The 11,270-nt window shown below is 36.1% G+C and overlaps 1 pseudogene; it reads left to right on the top strand.

The window, feature by feature from the left end:
• The first annotated feature begins 548 nt into the window (after positions 1 to 548).
• Positions 549 to 1,264, top strand: LOC118854646 (annotated as a pseudogene).
• The last annotated feature ends 10,006 nt before the right edge of the window (positions 1,265 to 11,270 follow it).

The raw sequence follows: 11,270 nt of genomic DNA, 5'->3' as shown, positions 1-11,270 counted from the left end.
TCTCTGAAGCATCTCCCTCATCATTTCTTATAGTACAACAGTATTCCATCACAATTACATACCACCACTTATTCAGCCATTCCCCAATTGATGTGCTTCCCCTCACTTTCCAATTATTTACCCCCAGAAAACAGCTGCTATAAAGGTCCTTTATTAAAGTCCTGCTATATAGGTCCTTTTTATATCTTTTTGGATACAGACCTAGTAGAGGTATTGCTATGTCAAAGGGCATTCACAGTTTTATAGCCCTTTGGGCATAGTTCCAAATTGCTCTATAGAATAGTTTAATCAATTTGCATCTCTTACAACTGTACATTAATGTCTCATTTTTCCCACATCCCCTCAAACATTTGTCATTTACCTTTTCTGTCCTATTATCTAATCTAATAGATATGAGGTAGTACCTCAGAATTGTTTCAGATTAATTTTTAAATATTTTTTCTTGCTCTTTCTTGGCTTGATTTATGTGCTGCTTAATAAAAAAATGAATTTAGGAATTTATGTAATTAAAACAATCACTTTACTATGCTGATTCCACTTATCCATGTATGTTAACATCAAGGATGTATAAGGATTACGTGAAAGCCTTAGATTATGCCAAGTACAAGGAACTAGTATCATCAGCTGGGCTGGATGGACAGATCTATCTCTGAGATGTTAATATTCTAATAGCACTGACTGCCTCAACGTCTTTGCAATTTCACTAAGTGGACACAAAGATTTTATTTATAGACTTCCAATGAATTGGCTAGGATTAATCATTTTATCTGATGTATTAGAATGTTTTGAGGGTTTGGGATGCAATGAAACTTAAAAGGCATACAGATAATTCAAGAGTTTTACTACTAAACGGAGATGGAATATTGTGCCTGTCCAGAAGTTCTGATGGAATTGTCTAACTCTTGTCCCTTGGCTAACAGAGCTGTATAGCTATGTAATGGGTATATGATGCACGAGCATGGGTCTCACGAGGCAATAAAGTCACTGATTACGAGTATTCTGGAGGCCCTTACTCATGTGCGTCCTGCAGGAAAGAACCAGATGTTTTATTTTACAAACTTGAAAAACTCCAACATACCCCATCTTGGTTTGTGAAGAAAAAAAACTGTGTTCTCAATGTGAAGTTGATCCTTCTCCTAGAGTTTAGGTTGCAACAACAAAATTATTAGGGAATAAATGGACTCTGAAGGGAATTTATACATTGAGAACTTCTTGGGATTTTGACAATGACTATCACAGTCCTATAGCACCACTTTGTACATAGCATGATTAAGTTATTAATGGAGGTACCAGTATATTTAGTGCCACATTCTTAAATGATAAAAAGTTCTAAGTAGATTTCAAGAATGAGATGTTGACAATTAGGTTGGAAAATAGTAACTGCTTTATTGAGTCAGATAAACTGAACTTGGGAGGACTTTTCCTGCAAGCTCCCCTTGGATATTGGCACAGAATTCAGGTTAAGTCAATGTATAAAGAAGAAAATGAGATGAACCATGTAAGTGGTGTGCAGGAGAATCATGTCCAAAAAGCCAGTGGCTACTTTCAGGTCCTACCCTAGTGATATCTGCAAAGCCATGACATATCTGACCCTTTTAAGGTTGTTGGGTCAGGTTTTGGGAAGGGAGATTGAGTCTACACTTCTCAATAAGACAGTATCCCAGTGAATGACTGACATCACTGTGGATAAAAATTTGCCCATATTCATTGAAATTTCCTTCACTTCCAATTTCACTCATCTTCAGGGCAAAAACCTTAGAGAAAGAGAAACTATCTGCTGGTGACAATTCTGCAGGTCAGGAAAGTGATAAAATACATTTCCAAGAAAATTAAAAATTTGGACAATAAGTCTGAAATCCCTAACTCTTCTAAATAATGAAAAACAACCTGCTCTCATATTGGGAGTTTGGGGTTTCTGATGAGGGGTGGCAGTTGACACAACCTTCTCTCTCATGGTTTTAGGAATGACTCTGGTGGGTATCTAGTCCTTGATTATTGTACACTGAAGGTCACAAGCTTTCAGAAATGTACTTCCTATTTGACAAATACGCCAGGTGGCTCTGTTAACTCTTCACTTAAATTATTGGATTCTTTTCCATGCTTTCATTTATCTACCTAATTTGACCCCTTTCTTTCTTTCATCAGTTAAGTGGATATTTCAAAATCCCTCCTGCTCTCCTCTCTAGCTTCCTTTCTTTGTTCATTTTTTCTGCATTCTTTTCTAAGAATGTTTCTGCTTTGTCTTCTTCATTAATTCTCTTTCTTCCTATTCTGACTTTTTATCCTTTCATTTACACTTAATCTATTTGTTTTCCTCATAGCATTAATTCATCTCAAATTCCAGGGTTTAACTCTCTCTTCTAAGACAATTTCTACATTGTCAGCTTCGTGAATATTCACTGATTGTATCCTCTCAGAACCTATAGGCTGAGCCTTTCCAGGAAGTCTAAGGTAGCACTGTTCTTAAACTGTAAAATTTCAGAGTCCCTGGGGCATCAAACTAAGCACTGCCTTCTCAGTGGGAAGTTTTCTGCTCCCATCCTTAAGTCAAAAACAAAAAACTGAAGAACAAGAAAGAAAAGAGAAGAAAATTAAAATTTTCCCCAGGGCCAAGTTTTGGATCCATCTATAGACAACAGAACACTTTATATGGAAGGGCAGCAGTAAACTCACTTTTCATTACAAACAGAAATCCACATGAAGTCATGAGATTGAACACTACTGGGTATTCATTTTCTGGTCCTAAGAGTAATCCTAGTGAAGCCCATTGAGCCCCAACTACAGGAAGACTTCTAAGGATTGATTTGATATGGACTGAGATCAGACCCTTTAAATGAAGTAACTAATAAAGATGTAATGTAGATGCAAAATCTATAGGGTTTTAAAGTCTGTTCCTGAGGGAGAAGCAGTGTGTACAGTCAAAAAAAGGCAGGTCTTCAGCAGTTCAAGTTCCATAAGGTGTACAAAGAACTAAATCAGCCAGGGAAACCTTGGTGTCTTCCTTTTTATTTCAAAAGAATTCATCACTGTTTCCTCATATTTTTTTTGTGAGACATTTTAGGGCATTATGTGTTAGTGTGTTCCAAATATAATTCAAATCTGTATAATGTGTCATCTTTTTTTCCCTCTAAAATAAGTTCCATTAATACAGCATCCATGATGGTTTTTAAGGCTAGTCATAAAAAGTCAAGTCATTTTCACCATTTGAAGACAAGATTTTTTTTTGATGGGGATATGCCTACCCTTTAAGGTAGTTCATTTAGTTACAAAATGAAAGGTTAATACTATGTTTCAAAGAGTTATTGAAATTCTGACGTCCTGAGAAAGAACAGTCTAGAAATGTAATAGTATGGGAAATCCAGGAATGTTGGGCATAGTCATGGAGTCACCCCACTTTGCAGCAAGAGTAGATTAAAACTGAGCCTTCTCCTTTCTTCCTGCACTATGTCCAATTTTATTTAAGGGGAATGCCAGCTGTAATCCAGGTTACAGCTCCATGCAGAAACTGGAACACTGTTAAAACTTAAAAGTATTTTGAAAAGTAATTTGAAATAAGAATCACTTATAATTTATGTCAGAGTGAAGAAACATCATGGCAAATTAATTTGATATTCATAATCTAAAGATAGCTGCTTATTACCCAAAGTTTCATGTGTATTTTTGTTATTACATATGCATATGTGTATATGTATATGCATGTGTATATAAATATATGTGTATATACATACACACATACATATATATATATATACACACACACATGTGTATGTGTTCTGACTGTTGTTTCTAATAATCTAAAGCTTTCATTTTGATAGTTATTGGGATATTAGATAGAGTGTCACTTATTGGGGGAAAATATTTCAACTTTTGGCAGGGAAAAAATATCTGAAATTTTGGATTGTCCCCAAAGGCTGTTTGTATGCGGAACAGACCTAGGTTGGGCCCCTAAGAACTTGGGTTTGATGAGACTTTAATTCTTACTAGAGACACGGGTACCTTTGGAAGAGATTTGTTACATGCAGATTTCTTCCCGAATTTCTCTAGCCCCTACCAGGGTGTATGAGAAGTGGAAGATGACAACAGGGGGGGTTTCTTTTCTAAATCATTGGGGCAGGGATGGAACAGCCAGAAATAGGAGGTGGGTCTGGAACCAAATATATTGTGGGCCCGATGTTCTGACTAATGCTCCTACAAAGAACAGGTCTCTTTCAGTGACATAGGACTTCCTTTAGAAAATGCCCAATTCATGCCTCCTGCACTTGGAAAAAATAAATAAATATCAATAAATTTTAATTGGCTTTTGCCCTTAAAGGACAATTGGATATATTCTGTTTGATACAGTGGCATACTTTGGCTGCACATGTAACATTGAGTACTCTGGTCCTCACTCCTTGAAATCCTAGTGTGTTATATCTCACCCCTGCTCCAGGTTGTCTGGTACCCTTAAGGGAGTCTATGGTGTCTAGGTTCTCTGTCAATGGCTACAGCCCCAAATGATGATGTTTCCTTGGATTATAAGGGTGGTCACCTGAACCCTAGTTCCATTTAGCCACTAACAATTAGATTATATTTTACAAAGTAATATTAACTTCAAAAGATACAATCACAAATATACAAACTTACTTTCCCCAGTATATGGAACACATAATTTTCTCCACCACCTACCCTCACCCCACCCCACCATGAAATCTATCTCTATGATGAAGGGGGGATGGGCTAGACTCATAGCTTAGATCAGTTTCTATACAGTATGATCATAAATTCTGAATCCTGCTCCCGCACACCCACACACACACCATCCCTACCTCCCATGTCCCAGTCCCATATACCCTGGCTTCTCTGGGCTTCTCTGCCAGTTAGATGCAGCATCGCACATGGAGTCCTAGTTGCAAGGTCTTTATGGCTTGCTTTCTCAGGTCAGATGGAGATCGCCGCTGGGACCTGAAAATGAGAATGACAAATGAGAACAGAAACCCGAGACTCATTTCTTAAGAGCCAGAATAGAAAGGAAGTGAAATTATTTTCTCCAAGTTCAGTTAATGGCACTTGCACTGTGAATGACCAGTGATCTTCACTCTCTGGACACAGAAAGAAAGAATGAGACTGTCTCAGCTGGCCAGTTTTAAAAGCTCAGCCTGTTCTGGCTATGCAGTGAATCAAACGAGGCTTTCACCTGCATGGTAAGAAAATGCAGGATGCAGGTTGCTTCCATATTAGGCGATTTGGATCTGCACAGGGCACACATTTTTATACAGACTTTTTGCAATATTTGTGAATTAAATTGCAAAATAACTAAATACAGTGTGACATCAATTGATTAATTGTCCTAAATTTTATTAGTAAAAGGAGCAGTTGTCCTGATAAGAACGGGTTCCTTCAGGTTATCTCACAGTCAACCCCCATGTTTTAAGGTAACTGATGTCTCCTTTCCTCATGGGCTTAAACACCACAGTAGTTTCCTTCCTTCCTTCCTTCCTTCCTTCCTTCCTTCCTTCCTTCCTTCCTTCCTTCCTTTCTTCCTTCCTTCCTTCCTTCCTTCCTTCCCTCCTATTCCTTCTAACCAATTCAAACATGCAGTTTCAGGAAACTTTGGCAGAATCTGTAACGCCACAAAGAAAAAATAACATGCATTTCACAGTTGTACAGAGTAAAAGTCTTAATTTTTTTAAAAAAATCAAACAAATTATAGGTAAAGTAAATGCATTCCAAAGATGAGTTCAGAAGGAGATTTTTTAAAAATCCTGGTTAGATTAGAAACTACAAAATGTGCTAAGACATATGTGGAATTTTTAAAAAATCTTTTTGTCCAAGATAATTGAAGGCAGAACAAGTAAAAAAAAAACAACTCTGATTTTAGGATATAAATATGAATATAAAACTCACTGACAGACGTTCAGCCTTTGAATCAGATCATAACTGTTACCAATTAAAGACACAACATAGGTATCTATTTCCAAAGAAATTATAAGCACTTGAGAAACTTGATGGCTGTCAGAACTATTAGGAAAAGGGAAAATAAAAATATAGCAATTTAAGTAACTAATAGAGATACAGATGTACAAAAAGATAATTTGCACTGCAGAATTTTTTTAAAATTGTTATTCATTGGGGTGTGTGTGGCTGAGACAACCATTTTCTCTCTTGACAAGCTCTAAGGTTCTAAAGCTGAGGAAAGACCAAAATTGTTGTTTGCATTGCCCTATATAGTCACTGAATCCTGTGTTTTTGCTCAATTGTTTCTCTTTGTTACAAGAGTAGTTTCCATTTTGGGGAAAGGAGGAGGGCTTGACACATCCCAAAATGACTGAGATATAATGATAAAAACATTAATAATGAATGTTCAAGAAAGAAAGAAGAGAGGGAGGGAAGGAGGGAGGAAAGAAGAAAGGAAGGAAAGAAGGAAGCAAGGAAGGAAGGATAATAGGAAGGAAGGGGGAAGGGAAATCTTCAGTACTATTAACTTCTGGTTCTGACTATGCTTTCTGATCACTTAAGTTTTCTGGGCCTTAATATATTCATCTGCAAAATAAAGATAATAGTAGCCCCTAACTACCTGATTTCCAGCTCAATTAATCAAAAAGACTCAGTGAGTTCATTGTTTGTTTGTTTGTTTCTTCCTAGTCATTCATTGCACTTCTTTGAGCATATTGGGCACTGAAACATTTTCCCAGAAGCTGACCAGTGAAACACAACTTTAATACCTGGGTGATCAAATCTGCAAAGTACATAGAAATTATGGGGCAGAATGTGTTTTGCAAATGAAAGAAATATTTAGGAAAAAGATGCAAAATTTAAAAGCCAAGTTCAGGTCATTTAAATAACTTCAGAAGATAGATAATTCTAAGTATCCTTTATATATGGGTAAACATATCAGTAAAAATTGTGCTACTCTGAGCCCCAGTTTGCTCATTTTGTAAAATGCAGACAATGTGCCTTGAATATGTGTCTTAGAGGGCTAATGTACAAATCAAACTTTCACGTAAAGTGCTATATAATATATCAGCTCGTTATTATCCCATACGTGGCTGCATGATTCTTTTCAATGTGATATCATTGTAGTTAAAAATAAATAATTTAAAATACTGAGTTTAGTAATCATTAGTGGTCATTTCTCAAGTTGCAGGGGTAGAAATAAAGGAATATCTAACAGCAATAAACCATGATTCTCCCAGAGCTTCAAGAGACTTTGCTGAGCTCTTTAGCAAAGAGCAGAAAATTCCTGTAGTCTAAATGAAAGGCTGTTATGAAAGGGTGTGGTTTTAAATCTCTATTAATTGAACATCTTCAATCTTCTTTCTAGTCAGTCTGTTGTATATTTAGTTCTCCTTAGATTTTAAGTTTTTTTTATATTTTTTTAATTCATAAATCAGATAGAATAGAAAATTCTTCCTCTGCTCTATCTGTTGAAACAAAGATGTATTTGCTTATCTCTGTGTCAATCCTCAGATTGTCAGTCCTCAGTGTCAATCCACAGTCAATCCTCAATCCTCTCTATATGGTTTTGTACTCTCGCTTCAGTTTCTGGTCCATAGATTAAAGAAAAAGGTGTCATCAAGACCTTATTTAATATGTTTCTTAAGGTAGACCAAAGGTCTATTGACCTATTGGTCCATAACAAATATTAACATATATTGCCAGATTATTTATGTGGATTTAAATATTCTTAATGAAAATGATAAAAAGAAATAAAGTATTCATAAATGAGTCCATAGAATTTTAGAATTGAAAAGGTCATAAAGAACAATATTCCTCATATCATAAAAGAGAAAACATACCCAAAGAGTCTGTGACATCCAATGTCAAGGAGCTACTTAATGGCAGATTTAAGACAAATATCAAAGTCTCCTGATTGCCATTACATGCCTTTCTCTGAATAAACATATCTGGAGTACAACAAAGCTGAGTTAATACCAGCGAGAGGTTGTTTTTTTTTTTTTAAGAAAAATATCATTGGGTGCTTTTTAAAAAAAAATGGGATATTTTTATTTTGCATCTCCCTCCTCCACATATGACCTTTAAAAAGAGATAAGCCTTTATAATGACAAGTGAGCACTCCATCCTCAGGATGAGAGATGGAAAGAAATAATAACCCAAGGGAGAAAAAGTGGTAAAAAAACAACTGCTTATAACGGTATTTGGAGAAAATTATGTAAATATTTATGCAAAGACAGCTTTGCAGAACACATCAAGCTGCATCAGAACTGTTCTTGCCAGTACGGCACATTCAGCAACACAGTTGGATCAACAGCCTGAAAAGCAGATGTGCCAATTTCCTGGATTTGATTATGATGATTCCTAATTACGCCAAAGCTGTGGCAATGTCCTTCCCTAGGATGACTCTTAATTTTGTTTTGCTAAGCCACACACGCAACTTGTTTCAGATGGGCAATTCATTGTTGTGTTAAGTCAATGAAATACACATTTGGTTTGCTTGAGAGTTTCTGAAGATGGCCATTCACATGGATGTTATTTTTGAAATTTGATTTTTTTTCAAGCATACAAAGCAAAGAAAAAAAAATAATGATGTCACAATACAGCAATCTTTTTTTTTAAATAGAAGTTATCCTCAGATGCTGATATTGCTAGGATCTTAGATTTGGGAGGAGTCATAGAAATAACTAATACCAACCTCCTTATTGTCCAGAGAAAAAAAATAATAATAGGTTCACAAAGGTAGCACAATGGATAGAGTGTTGGGCCTGGCGTCAGGAAGACCTAAGTTCAGATTCAACCCCTGATACTTAGTAGCTGTGTGACCCTGGGCAAGTCACTTAACTTCTGTTTGCCTCAATTTTCTCATCTGTAAAATGAAGATAATGACAGCACCTGCCTCCAGAGTTGCTCTATGGATCAAATGAGATAATATATATGAAGCATTTAGCACTGTGCCTGGCACTATATAAATGTTAGTTATTATTAATGAAATCATTTTCTCAGGGCTATACAATTGGTTAATGATTGAATTTAACCTAAACAAAACCAGGCTTAGGTTTCCTGTTTGGAAATTTCTTGTTTGTCATGATAAAACAAACATTTTTGAAAATATAAACATTTGACAAACATACATTTCAATATCCAAAGAACAAAAATTATATATGAACTATGAATTTCTGTTATATATTTTTAAGCATATAGTAAATTTAATGAAGTGGTAAAAATAATAAATTGTCATTTCTTTATGTCCTCTTCTGAAGTTTTCTTAATTGTTTTCTGTGTCTTTTTAAAAATGTCTTATTCATGTTCATTTCTTTTGGCAACTCTGTCACTTCTCACTAACTCTCTGCTCACTCTCCCCTCTCCCCTCCCATGTAACTAATAAGTATGGCCAAGCAATGACAAAAAATATTTGTCCTATCTAAAAATGAATATCTCATTCTAAACCTCTTGTGCATCACTCTCTGGCAAGAGGTGCTAGGAATGTATTATCAGTGTGCAGGCTTCAGAGTCAGAAGACCTGGGTTCAAATTCTGTCTCTATCATTTAGAAGGAGGCAGTGTGAATTTGTTGCTGGACTTGGAATCTGAAATATCTGTGTTCAAATTCCACCTCAGACACTTACTGGCCATAAAACTCTGGGCAAGTCAGGGGCTCAGGTCTTCATGTTGCTCATGTTTCAAGTTTCATGACTTATCCATATTTTGCTTCATTGTGACTCAGTTTCCTCTTCTGTAAAATGAAAGGAATTGGATTCAATGGCCTCTGAAGTGCCTACTAGTTCTAAATCTCTAATGCTATGGAGCCTTTATTGGTGACTATATAGATGAGAGTTCTAAAGTCTTTCAAAGTTGTTTTTTATTGTATTGTGATTATTATATATACATATGTATATTGTATAAACATAATGCATATATAAATGTGTAGCATTCACTTAGTTCTTTAAGGTTTGCAAAGGACTTTGCTAATATTTCATTCTATTTTCACAAAAATCCTAGGAAGCAAGTTCTATTGTTATTCACATTTTGATGAATAAGTTGGGCCTTGAAGGAAGGGAGAGGCTTCAAGGGATTGAAATCATGATGTGGCAAGGGGAAAATTCATGATGAACAGCATGAGAGAAATTACAAAGATGGGAAGGGATGAGATAAAAGCAGGAATTAGACAATAATAGTAATATAATAATAGCTAACATTTTTATAGTTCTTTAAGGTTCAGAAAATGCTTTACAAATAGTATCTCACTTTAACTTCACAACAAACTGAGAGGGAGGTAAAATTATGATATTGTGAAGGCAGAAGCAATAAGGCTTGTCAACTGGCTGGCTGTGGGATGAGAGACAGAAGGCAGAATCAAACATCATAGATTTAGATGTGGGTGGAGTCAACCTAGCCCCTTCTCTCCCACACAAGTTAGGTTTTCCTTAAATAGTCCAAGAGACTTAATCAGCCAAGGGCCTTGACCTATTGACAGCAGTTCTTGGTCACCTAAGTACAAAAAGACAATGAAGAACTCTAGCCTTTCTCTAATGTTGACCACAATGGGCAATTCAGAGGTAGGGAGCTTCATTTACCTGGTGTCCTTGGTGAATAGCCTTACCCTACTGTGGTTAAGTAAATCTCTTTTTGCTAACTGCTGAATCACTACCTCATATCATTTCAGTATTGGACCTAAACTATGAGCGAACCAGACGAGGTAAGGCCCAAGCTACAACAGACTTGTTAAAAAATGCAGGGGTCTACTACAATACCTTTATTTTTCAAATTCAAAAACTAAAGCACAGAAAATTTGAATCATTTGCCCAAGGTCACACTGTTAGAAAGGAGCAGAGTCTAGGATCTGGGCCCAGGTCCTTCAAAACCATACTTTTTTCCTAACATATAATGCTCCAAGAGTAGGACTCTTGTTATAGAAGAGATTAAAATCAGTTCTCACCTATCACTTTGGAATGAGATATGAGAAGCTAAATCAAAACATTTGTTAATTAATAGATGAAATGTATACTTTAACAAAGAATAACTGCCCAATTCAAAGGAATGACTAGCTAATGTCTTCAGGGAATGGGGAAGTAGGCCGATTTGACTAAATGAAGGATTCATTGTGGGGAATAGTGAGAAATAGGGCTAGAAAAGGACATTGGAACCAACTTATGGAGGACTTTGCATGTCACCTACCCTTAGATGAAAGGGAGCCATGAAAAGAATTAGAGCAAAGAAATAACATGAAATTCATCTTTTAGGAAAATTAGTGTCATAAGGACATGGTAACAAGATCAGAGGGTGAAGGGACAGGAAGTAGGAAGGCTTCTTATGGAACTATTGCAGAAGCTTTTCACC

This window comes from Trichosurus vulpecula, chromosome 6 (assembly GCF_011100635.1).
Source record: "Trichosurus vulpecula isolate mTriVul1 chromosome 6, mTriVul1.pri, whole genome shotgun sequence".
NCBI lineage: Eukaryota > Metazoa > Chordata > Mammalia > Diprotodontia > Phalangeridae > Trichosurus > Trichosurus vulpecula.
Note: the sequence above shows the minus strand (reverse complement) of the source record. Positions and strands in the feature narration are given on the sequence as shown.